Source organism: Convolutriloba macropyga, chromosome 12 (assembly GCF_964194025.1).
Source record: "Convolutriloba macropyga chromosome 12, txConMacr16.3, whole genome shotgun sequence".
Lineage (NCBI taxonomy): Eukaryota > Metazoa > Xenacoelomorpha > Acoela > Convolutidae > Convolutriloba > Convolutriloba macropyga.
Genome location: NC_134479.1, coordinates 34,121,508 through 34,134,717, shown reverse-complemented (window position 1 = coordinate 34,134,717; position 13,210 = coordinate 34,121,508).

The window sequence follows — 13,210 nt, the reverse complement described above, 5'->3', positions numbered from 1 at the left end:
GAAAATCTATACATTTGTTCAATCAATTGACTATTTTGCCTGTATTCAAAACGAATTCGCCTCTCGCTTCTGGTTTTTCGTAAGTTAAACAGTTCTTTGCTTCTTCCCAGAAGCTCGTTTATTTCTGGGAATACGATGTGTTTGCGGTTGTCGTTCTTAAGTTAAGCAAGTTTAGGGATATCATTCAACTGGATACACATAGGAAGGGGTAACACAATCAGTATCCTGAGTTGAATGATATATCGTTCATGGCATGAACCCAAGATCCAAGTTAAGGCTTTCTATTGACATTTTTCCAGTTTGATCATTTCTGCTCTTTTGGTCTGCGCACAATTAAGACCATACATTAGGACTGGTAACACCAGCTATTTACACAAACTTGGTTTAGTGAATGGTTTTATTTCTTTCGCAACATTCCTCGTAGACTACATGACACTTTGTTCGCTTTTATCAGCCTGTTTTTATTATGACATGACCAGTTCAAGTTTCCACATACCATTACAATCAAATCTTCTACTTGTGTTTGTTGGTTCAACATTGTGTCAGATATTTGGTACGATTCATTCTTTGCTCTGAAGGTTAGATTCGTTCATTTGTCTAGGGCTAAGTCCATTTTACTCTCTGCTAACCATCTTCCGGTCGAATTCCAGTCTTCCTTTACTACTATAGTGTGCGTTGCGGACGGTCTTGCTCTCGCCAAGCGGGAAAACACGAGCGGAACGAAGCAAACTTTTTCGACGTCAAATATTCGTTGCTCGTATATGAGGCACTTCAAGATATTTATACGCTTCTACGGAGTTTTTTAGGCATGACTGGAGAGAAAGGTTAAAGATCTTTATGTCGAAGGAAGAACAGCTGAAATTGGACCCCCGAAGGCTATTCGTTTTAATGTCTAATCTCGGGTTTTCATCAGTGCTAGTAGTTTTGGGTATGAAGGACCCAACTTGAAGCGACTGAAAACCTACCTCATACGTCATACCTCAAACCTCCTGCATGATCTTAGCAAAGGTGTCTTGGATAGTTTGGATGTTGGTTTCCTCGTCTGTGAAGACATTTCGTGAGTTTGGTGTTTTTTTGAAAAAAGTTATGGCGTGGGGTGATCTTACAACAGTTTTCAAACAGTTTTGTGTCTATATCAGTTTTGTGAAAATGAACCATGATAGTCACTAATAGACCAAAATGGGTCACTGGGTCACGACCATTCTAGCAGCGTAACTTTTATTAAGTTTGCTATCTAATTAAAGCAACATTCGGAGATTTGCACCAAAAAATTAAAGAATACACCTGAATGGTGAGAAATGGAAAATAATTTTGGTAAGGTGGGGCTGATAAGATCAAATCGGCGCTTGCAAAAAAGGATGAAAAATAGCTTTTATCCAAATTATTTTTGAAAGAACTCTCTATTAGGCTATTGTCTAGAAAGAAATGGAAACATTGATGTTTAGAAGGAAATGGAAACATCGTAAGCAGCAATTTAACTATCCATCTCGGTTTTGTTAAAAACAATCTTACCAATTTTCTACCCTGATTTTCTAATTGTTTAATAGAATTTTGTAATCAACCACTTAAATTAGGGGGCCAATACAAGTTCATGTTGGTGAGAAAGAAACCTCATATCTTCATTGTGACTTAAGGGTTGCTTGAGTGCAAAAATACCAATCATAGCAGTGGATGCTGATTTCTCCCCGTTTGAGAAGTACTTTCCCAAAAGTTAATAATTTGAGCCATTCATTGAAATGGAAGCTCATAATAGGAAGTCTTAATCAAAAGGAATGATTTTTTAATCTTATACGTTATATAAATTTGTCCAAAGATAATGGTGCCATCAATTCATGCTCACAAGTATTCAAAAATTACAATGAAAGTAGAGTCATATTGATGTTGTTTAATTGATTGGAATTTAACTACCGATCTCGATTTCGTTGAACTTATCTTACCACCTTTCACCTTTATTGCACGAATTTTCTGATTTTTTGATAGAAAACTGTTATCAAGCTTTTCAAAGTACAAGTTTGTGAAAAACAAATCATAACTTCAATCTCATTGTGACTTAATCGTTGCTTTGAGTGTAATCTTCACAATCATGTACTTGAGACAGACCTTGCAAGAAAAGTTCAAAATTTCGAGCCATTCGTTGAAATGGAAGAGCATAATGGGAGGCCTTAATCAAAAGGAATAATTTTTTTACCTTTTACGTTAAACAATTTTGTGTAAACGTAATGCTGCCATCAATTCATGTTCACCAGTATTCAAAAATTACAATGGAATTAGAGTCAAATTGATTCTATGTTTTCAGTACTTTCGAAAGTTTCCTCGATAAACTGTATGTGCACCATGGTAAAAATTTTAAAGAATAGAAATTTTTGAACAGCTTCTTGAAAACAATTATTGGTTATTAACTTTGTTTGCTTGAATGCCAGTAAAATTTTTTCCGTTTGTGCCTCCCCAAAGCCCATAATAAAATGCCATAATTTTACATAACTATTTAAAATGTAATGTCACGTGCTCTGTAACTGGCGGTTGCATAACGTACTGTGGCGCACAAATGGAAAAGATCCGAAATTTTTTCAATATGCTGTTTTTTATCAATAATCAAGCTTCAACGGAAGCGGTGATTTGAGGTCTGTTATTTGATAAACAAAATAATAGGGAATGGTTTTTATCGATACAATGTTCTCAACTAGTTTTGTGTCTTGATCGCAAAAACAAACAAGAATAGTGTTATTAAACCAAAACTGGTTACTGTGATTTACCGTTCTGATAGAAAGTTTTTCGTAATTTTAATATTTAAATAAAGAAACAGTTGGATTTTTAACCCGAAAATTAAAAACACCTAAATGTTGAAGAACTAGGAAATAATTTTGACCAGAAGAACCAATTATTTAGTCATGAGAAAGTGGGACCGATGAGATCGGTTCAGCGCATAAAAAAGATAGTCATCAATTTTTTTGTTAAGAGGATTGTCTATTAAGCCGTTGTTTAGAAAGAAAAAGAAAATTGGTCAGCGGGAATTTAACTATCCATCTCGTTTTGTTGAAACTATCTTACCATTTTTCTCCTTTATTACACTAATTTTCTGATTGTATAAAAGAATACTGAAATCAAGTTTTTCACAGTCCAAAATGATGAAAAACAACTCCATTCCTATTGTGACTTATAGGTTGCTTTGAGTGTCATTTTCCCAATCATTGAGATGGATCACAAAGCACGATTTCGCAATATGATATACTTGTGAATGAATTTCCAAGAGAAGTTAAAAATTCGAGGTGGTAATAACAATAAGAGGTCTTAATCAAAAGAAATGATTTTCCCAACTTATCCTATACGTTAATTGTTCTTGTGCAAAGGTAATGTAGCCATCAATTCAAAATTGGTATTCAAAAATTGGTATTCAAAAATTACAACACAATTAGAGTCAAATTGATTCCACGTTTTCAATACTTTCGAAAGAATCTTCGATAGACTTTATCTGAACCAAGCCTTCCTTGTTCAAAAAGGTCATTTTTAATTTTTTCACGGTGAGAATTTTAAGGAAGAAAATTTTGAAACGCTTCTTGAAAACAATTATCTGCTTTTAACATTGTATATCAAAAGCTTAAAAAATGGTTAAGGTCAGGAAGTTGCTGTTTTGATTGAATGCCAGTGAAAAATTGGAATCTTTTCCGTTTGTGCCTCCCAAGCTTAGTGGGCGTATTTTATTTGCACCCCCTAACGACGTACGGTTCATATTTTACATAATTGTCTACTATGTAATAGTGTACTGGTTGTATTTCAAGATCTGAGCAAAATTAAACGTACAAGGAGCTGAATGTTTCACATCTCATTTGTTCTGAGAAATGAAATCTCTAAGCAGACGGCTTCTGTAGCAACTTCATTATCTAACCGCATCAGTATAAAGTAACGGCATTTTTATCAAAAAATTTTCCAAAAGTTTTTACATAATGATTTACTATGTAATGGCACCTCTTCATTAACTGGGGTTGCTTATCGTACTGTTGGGGGGGGGGGGGGTACAAACGGATAAGATCCCATATTTTTTCAATATGTTATTTTTACCAATAATCTAGCTTCAACTGAAACGGTGATTTGAAGTCTATTATTGGGTAAACAAAATTACAGGGTAAACAAAATTACAGGCAAACGTTCTCAAACAGTTTTGTGTCTTGAGAGCAAAAACCAAAAGAGGACAGTGGTTACTAGACCAGAACTGGTTACGGCGATTTACCTTTCTAATAGAGTGATTTTCATAAGTGTTCTGTCTTGAAAAAAGAATCAGGTGGATATTTAATCATAATATTAAAAAGAGCACGCCGAAAAAGGTGGGGTATTTCCCATTATAACCCCCCATGAAAATATAGCCCCCCCATTATGGTATATTTACCATAATTTGGGGGGGGGGGGGCTATAGGTTATCTGACCACTAAGCTGGGGGGGGGGGGAGGGGGGCTATAATGGGAAGGACCCAAAAAGTGAAGAACTAGGAAGTGGTTTTGATAAAAAAAAACCAATTACTTAACCAAGTTGGGACCAATGAGTTCGGTTCAGCGCTTATAAAAAGATACAATCATCAAATTTTTTGTTAAGAGAACTTCCTATTATGCCGTTGTTTAGAAAGAAAAAGAAAATGTTTAAGCAGGCATTTAACTATCCATCCCGATTATGTGGAACTATCTTACCATCTTTTTTACACTAGTTTTTTTTTATTTTGAAATCGAATATTACTTGTTTGATAATCAAACACTTAAATTAGGGGGCCTATCAAAGTTCATGTTGGTGTGTAAGAAAACTCATATTTTCATTCCCTTTGGGACTTATGTGCTGCTTTGTGTGCAGTAGTCCCAATGATAGCGGTGGATTATTCAACTTGAATTCTCCCCGTTTGTGAAGGACTTTCCAAAAGAGTTGAGAATTTGAGCCATTCGTTGAAAATGGAAGAACATAATACGAGGTCGAAATCAAAAGCAATTCTTTTCTTACGTTATACGTTAATTAAATCTGTGCAAACGTAATGCTGCCATCAATTCAAGTTGACAAGTGTTCGAAAGTTGCAATGAAAGTAGAGTCAAATTATTTCCTCGTTTTCAATACTTCCGAAAGGTTCCTCGATAAACTGTATCTGAACCAAGCTTTCATGGACCAAAAAGTCATTTTTTTAAGTTTTATACGTTGAGAATTTTAAGCAATAAATAACTTTGAACGGGAAAAATTATCAAACGATTAATTGAAAACAATTATCAGTTTTTAACTTTGTATATCAGAAGCTAAAACAAGGGATAGAGATCACGAAGTTACAGTTTTGAATGAATGCCAGTAAAAAATTGGGATCTTTTCCAATTGTGCCTTCCCAGCTTAGTGGGCGCATATTGTTTGCCCCCCCATCCAACTCACGTGCCATATTTTTACATAATGATTAAGTTTGCAATTGCACGTGCTCTGTAACGGGCGGTGCATAACGTACGGGTGGGCACAAACGGAAAAGATCCAAAATTGCATTCAAAATTGTTAAGAATGTTACCACTTGTTTTCTGAAATAAGGTATTTTTAAAAGAATAAACCTTTGTTTGTCAACTATTACTCCGTTACTGTCAGATTTCAGCTATTCTGATGACTAGGCATTAATATTTGATATAATGAAACTAAACAGATTTGCAAAATTTGGTACGAATATCAATTATGTCATTTTTTGGAGCTAAAACGAATCCATAATTTTCTGGATAAATTTTAAAAGCTAAAAGGAACCCGTTTTAAGTGTATGTTTTTAGAATTAGCGTAAAAAACTCAAAATAGTAAACTAATTTAACAAAACTGATTTTGCCATCAATAGTTTCTCTCAACAAATTGTACAAAAAATGGTTTTATGAGACGTAATTTCTGTATGTTGGATGGTATTTAAAAACTTCTAATTCAAAATCGTTCTGTCTCTAATAGATATTTTCTTTGATAATATTTGGCAAGTATTCGATTTGCATGAACAATGAGTTTGAAAAGATTTTTTGCATGTTGGAAGACTTTTTTTGCATGTTGATTTTTCGGTTCGTGTACCATGGAAGAAAGTTGATTCTAGGTTCTAAGCGCCATGGAAGTAATATATTGTTTTGGATTTCTGTGTTTAGAAAATTAGACATTATAATTTTTATCGTTTTTTATATAGTTCATCAGTCCATTTGTGTGTATCTGACTTGTCAATATCCTTTGTTAGATTAGAGAAGAACTTTGGCACTAGCAAGCTATCGAAGCAGTCTGGTCAGTTTATGGCCAACGCTGAAGCAAAAAAATTTTGCGAATGTTCCATTTCGGGATTTAAGAAAAATTCTCCGGAAATTTTAATCAAAAAATCCTTGGAAATGTTTGAATGCAAAATAATTTCCAAAAAGTTATTAGTTGATTTGATAAGTAATTACTAGTTTGTTGCAATTTTTTTTTGGCTGGTAATTTTCTTCTGTAGATTCTACACAATTTGCTGTGAACAGTCTAGCCTATTGTATAAGAACAACTTTGATAACTTTGGAGTAACTTGATAACAAGAATTTTGTTTATTAGTACCACTTTGTGATATTTTCTGCTAGCGCCCCCCCCCCCCCGCTTAGTTAGGCACCCCCCATTTATAAATGTGTAAACATATTGTTAAAGCTAAGTAATCTTATACGTGAACATATATGAGCAATATGCATTTACTAAAAGCTAGCACAGCTATGGTTTGAAAGTATCACTTATTCAACCAAAATTTGTTGCATATAACATAAGCATCAATAAAAATTTCTGTATTAGATCATTTTTGGTGTTATCGGCTACAATAAGAGCTTGATTTCTTAAAATTTCTTAAGGAAATTATTCTAAAAGTGCCTTCAATCTACCTAGACACTCTTGTTTCAATGAAATGCAAATATCGCTCTTACAATTCACAAAAACTTAGATTTTGGGGGTGCAAATCTAACGGCTATATAAGGCTGGGGGGCGCTAGCAGAAAAGATCCCCACTTTGGTAGACTCCTTTGAACCCTACAAGGCATTAAAACTTGGTGGCGGAACAAATTTGTCAAATAAATGGCTCGACAATCATATTTCGATTATGAATAGTAGACCAGTGTCAAGATTTATCAAGAACTCTAGTGGCGGTTCTTACTTCAAAAATTGACACCTCAAAACATTTCCTTCTGTGTCCAATAAAATTGAGGGGCTACCAAATTTCTCGGAGTGGCTAGCAAATTATCATTTGTTTCCGAGAGAGCAAGATCTTTTTTATTCATGAGCACTGCTTTCGATGTTTGATTTATATACCGGCAATTATTATAAAATGCTGAGTTTTTTTAACCGTTTGAAATGTAGTTAACCTTTTCTTAATTTTTTCTTGGTTAGATGAGATTATAGAAATCTGAAATTACGTTACCCGAGGGTATTTGCTGTGATCCAATGACACTTAAGCTATCTCAGTTTCAAAGCAAAGATTATGTAAAAATTTTGCTTAATTTTCTTTATCAGAAAGGTCGGTCTTTTTGCTAAATCCGCGCGCGTTTGAAGCTCACGTGGAATCCAAATCAGTTATAACTGATTTAGATTCCACGTGTGCTTCAAACGCGCGCGGATTTAGCAATAAGACCGACCTTTCTGATCAAGAAAATTAAGCAAAACTTTTACATAATCTTTACATAATCTTACATAATCTACGAAAGTAGATTAGTTGATAGGAAAAAACAAATGTCCGAAAAAAGAGACTAAACCAAATTCCTCTGTATATATACAGAGGAATTTGGTTTAGTCTCTTTTTTCGGATATTTGTTTTTTCCTATCAACTAATCTACTTTCGTCATCGATTTCAGATTGAGAAAACTCTTATGTTTATTTATATGACGCTTTTGGTTTTCCTTCACTCAATATTAGCTACGGTATACAACAGACTTCGTTAACATGTTGCAGCAATTTTGCGCGCTGTAAAATATTTATTTCTGGTAACTATACACATTTCCAGTGCCTCCTAAATTTGAGCTACGTAGTTGCGCATTTTGGATGAGCAACAATTCTCCGATGGAACACATGGAAAGTTGTGCCTTTTCCTGCTGTATATGACAATCTATAAAATCACTTTTTGTTTCACTTCTTACAATAATTAATTTCTTACTGTTGCTCTCAAGTATTACTTAATGAAAAAATTACAAAACGATGTCCCCTTAATTTTTTTGGCAGTTTATTTCGGTATTCAGTGACATCAATATATCGGCTCGCACCTCATTTATTTCTAATACCTGTTAACTTTTGCTGGGATACATTGCAGTTTTGGTGTAGCCAAAATTGGATGTTTTCAATAGAACTGTTTTTTTAATTTTTAAATTTTGTTTCTAATTCTTTTCGTGACTTGATGTTTTTATCCCAATTAGCAAAACCGAACCTGAGTAAAACAATCAGAAGTAGCAATATTATCGTCTTCTTATACTGGCGTTATTAATTTTTAACGTCTTCATTGATCAATAGAAGAGCCATGACTAAAATTTACTGAGACATTTTTGGTTAATGGAGTCGGTTGTTATTGATTGGAAAAATATAGTTAATTAATCGTTTCGGAGATGTTTTTGTGAAAAAAGTTGGTTTATCTGAATTATGGAAAACTCGTCTTGCAAAATAGATCAGTCTTTAACAGTCTCGAAGAATAAAATAAAATGTTTTGATTAAAAAATGCATTTCTTACCATTTCTCTGTGTTCAATTTTCTATCTGTTTGTATAAATAGCTTTTGAATTAGGGCTGATATCATTTTGAAAGGCAACATCTATTCTTAATCCATATGAATTTTGAACTCTTGATTTTAGTAATATCTGGTGGGTAATTTCTGGAGAATCTCATAGTCTGTCTCTAAAACAACTGAAAATTTGGGGTCTGAATAAACATTAACAGGATGCAGGAACCGATTAAATAGTGTTCGCTTGCCTTCAAAACTGCCACCGCACCTTCAAATATATATGCTACATTTTTCATTGTGTCGTCTTTATTGTAAATTCTGAAATCATATGACAATATACCTTTTCACTTTTTAGGTTTCTGACCTAAAACTAGGCCTACTCCCATTGATTAGGAATCTATTTGCATATGGAGCGAAACTTAGTATCAAATGTGGCTCACATTTTATGTACACTTATAATGTTTTTAAAATTACTGAGTGGTTTTTTTATGATTGACTTGTCAATCAAAATTTATGTCAGATGATGTTAAAAATCTGGAACAGTTTGAGGTCTACGTAAATTTTTTTAATTTACATGCTACGAGCTCTTAGGCAAACTAAGACTCTCATTAAATCATTTTGAATGTTCTTTGTTCAGTGGAATATCCTGTTGCTCTCAGATTTTACTTAATGATTTTACAATATCTGTTGCTCTCAGATTTTACTTAATGAAAATGTTAAAAAACGATGTCCCCTATTTTTTTCTTGACAGTTTCTTTCGGTATTCAATGACATCAATATATTGTCTACTAACATCTTTTCTCAGGCATTGGTTTTTATTGGTGTCGGTTGTCATTGATTGGAATCAAATAGTTATTTAATCGTTTTGTTGTTAGTTTTCGGAGATGTTTTTGTCAAAACTGTTTGTTTATCTGAACATTGGAAAACACATCTCGCAAAATGAATCAGTCTTTAACAGTCTCGGAGAATAAAATCATTTTCTTCATAGGTCTTTTGATTATTAAATTTATCATTTTTTACCATTTCTTCGTGTTCAATTCTGTATCTGTTTGTATAAACAACTCCTGGATTAGGGCTGATATTATTTTGAAAGGCAACATCTTTCTTCAGTCCAAATGAATTTTGAACTCTTGTTATTAGTGATTTCTGCTGTGTAATTTCTTGAGAATCTCATAGTCTGCCCTCAAAACAACTGTGGTCTGAATAAACATTAACAGTATGCAAAACCCGATTCAGTAGTGTCTACCTGTCTTCAAAACAGCCACCGTACCTTAAAACACATATGCTACGTTTTTCATTTTCTCGTCTTTATTGTAAATTCTAGAACTATATGAAAATATGTCTTTCCCTTCTTAGGTTCTTGACCTAAATTTGGGCCTACTCCGACTGATTAAAATCTATTTGCATATGGAGGTGAAACATACTATCAAATATGTCTCAAATTTTTGTTCGCTGCTACTGTTCTTAAAATCACTGAGTGATTTTTTTTGTGATTCGCTTGCAACTTAAAGTTTGTATCAGATGTTGTTAAAATCTTGAGCGATTTCATGTCTATGTGTAATGTTTGCATTAACATGCTATGAGATTGTTAGCAAAATACGACTCTCAATACATCAGTTTGAGTGTTCATTGTTTAGTGGAACACCCTAAAAACTATTTTTTAATGTTTTTGATGTTTTGAAGTATTTGGATTAACATGAAAATAAGTTCCTGAGGGTTTTTATCCGAACAAAATCTCATAGGAAGAAATAATTGTGCTGGCATAGTGGACTGTGCTGTGAAGAAATGCAAAATTAGGAGTTCATTTGTGGCGTTGGTCTTGGTCTAGAATAAAATAAAAATTTTAATTAGTGTTTTATTTTGTATCGTTCCTTTTCCGCCTATCTAATAGGACAAAAAGATAGCAATAGTTTCGTTTATGTCATTCTTATGGCTATGACTTGTAAATTTCTGAACCTTGAAAGGAACGTACATTTAATGTTACCCTAATTTCTGAGAACTAACGACGAATTGAATTGTTTGGAGAGCTTGTTTTTTAAAAAAAAATTGCGTCAGACAAGTAAGAGTATAGATAGTTTTGAAATCACTCACACAATGCAGGAACCGATTAAGTTGTGTACGCTTGTCTGCAAAACAACCTTGGCACCTTAAAGCTCACGCGCTACAGTTCTTATTTTAGTCGGTTTTAAATGTCGCTGCTATTGTCGCTTTAAATGTAAATTCTAGAATTATATGACAAAATTCTTTTCCTTTCCTATGGTTCTTGTCGTAAAAGTGGGCCTACTTCAATCAACATCTATTTCAGATGTTGTTAAAATCTGGAACGGTTTGAGGTCTATGTATGTTTTTTTATGCACATGCTAGGCGCTCTTAAGCAAACTAAGACTCTCATTACATCATTTTGAACTTTCTTTGTTTTGTGGATTATCCTAGAGGACTATTGGTTTTATTTTTTTGAATCTTCTAAGTAATTGGAATAATATGAAAATTGAGGTTTTTGCCGACCCAAATATATAAGAAAGAAGCACGTCTGATGGCGTAGAGGCAGTGCTGTAGAGAAATGCAAAATCAGGCGTTGACTTGTGGCGTTGGTCTTGGTCTGAAAAAAAAAGATGTGTAACTAGAATTTTGTTTTGGGTTCTTCTTTTCCACCCAGCCAAGAGCAGAAAACAGAAGCAAGAGTTTGATTTGTACCTTTCTAATGGCTTTGAATGGTAGATTTCTGAATTTTGAAGGCACCGTATACTTTAAAGTACCATGATTTCAGAGATATAACGACAGACTGCATTGTTTGGAGAGCTTGTTCATTTAGAATTGCGTCAGAAAAACAAGAGTATAGGCTTCATTAATTCGCGAAAAAAATACGCAAAAACTATATAATACATTTTTTCAGTTTGACGGGAAAAGAAGGTTTAGAGGTCTGTTATGTGACCGTTTGAAAGCCAAACGTTACCGCGTTAGACCAAGCTCATTTGGTAGCTCATCTTCCAAAATATGAGCAGCTGTTTTCCGAAACAAACATGTCTTGATAGCTTACAATATGTTCATAAAAACTATGAGAAACAAGAGGAAGACCACATTATCAAATATTCAACATCAGACTCGTTCAAATACTCTTTGAGAGATCAAATTTTTACGAAAAAGATTCGAAAAAGTACAATAACACAAAACTTATTGCAAATGATTGACGCTGTTCAAAATTTTTTATGTCGTTTTTGTTGCTCTCAGGTTTTATTCAAGGGAAATTTTACAAAACTATGTCCTGTAAATTTGCCTGGCAGTTTGTTTTAACATCTTTATTGAATAAGAGAAGAGCCATGATTATTATTTTCTCAGACAATTTTGTTTGAAGAAGTCGGTTGTCATTAAATGGAACCTTAAAGTTATTGAACCGTAGTGTACGCTTTCCTTGAAAACAACCTTGGCACCTTAAACCACATGCACTACCTTGCTTTTTGTGTAGTCTTTTCTGTAAATTCTAGATCTATATGACAATATTCTTTGCCCTTCCTAAGGTTCTTGACGTAAAAGTGGGCCTACTCCAATTGATTAAGAGTCTGTTTGCATATGGGAGGGGAACTTGCTTCAAAAATGGCTCGCATTTTATGTTCGCTGATAGTGTTTTTTAAAATTACTGAGCAGTTTTTTTGTGATTGGCTTGTCACTCAAAGTTTGTGTCAGACATTGTCAAATCTGGAACGGTTTGAATTCTACGTAAAATTTATTCATTTACATGCTATTAGATCTTATACAAACTACGCTTCTCATTACATCAGTTTGAATGTTCTCTGTTTATTTGCACATCCTCACAAAACTATTCATTTCATGTTTTTTGATTTCTCTAGTTTTTGAATTGTTAAGAAAATAGGTTTTTAAGGCTTTTGTCCGACCAATATCTCATAGAAAGAAAAACTTGTGCTCGCTTAGTCTACAGTGCTGTGAAGAAATGCAAAATTAGGAGTTGTTTTGTGGCATTAGTCTTGTTCTAGAAGAAAACTAAAGATTTAACTAGGGTTTTGTTATGTATCGTTCCTTTTCCGCCTATCCAATAGGAGAAAAAGGTAGCAATAGTTTGATTTATACAATTTTAAAGGCTATGACTTGTACATTTCTGAACCTTGAATGACCTCTACACGTTAGAATTTCCCAATTTATGAGATGAAACGACGAATCGAATTGATTGGAGAGCTTGTTCTTTTAAAATTGCGTCAGATAAACAAAAGTATAGATTTTATTAATTTGCGAAACAAAATTACTTGAATTCTGAGCAGTTTTGTTTTCCGTTTGACGGGAAGGGAAAGTTCAGAGGTGTGTTATGAAGACTTTTTAAACCTCATACAGTAACTCATTCTCCTCAAAAATGAGAAACTGTTTTCCGAAACCATCGTACCTTGATAGCTTACAATGTGCTCTTGAAAATTATGAACAAGAGGAAGACCACGTTATCAAATATTCAAATTCACTCACGTTTAAATACTCTTTGAGAGATCAAAATTTAAAAAAAGCCTTGAAAACTATAATAGAAAACTTATAGCAATTGA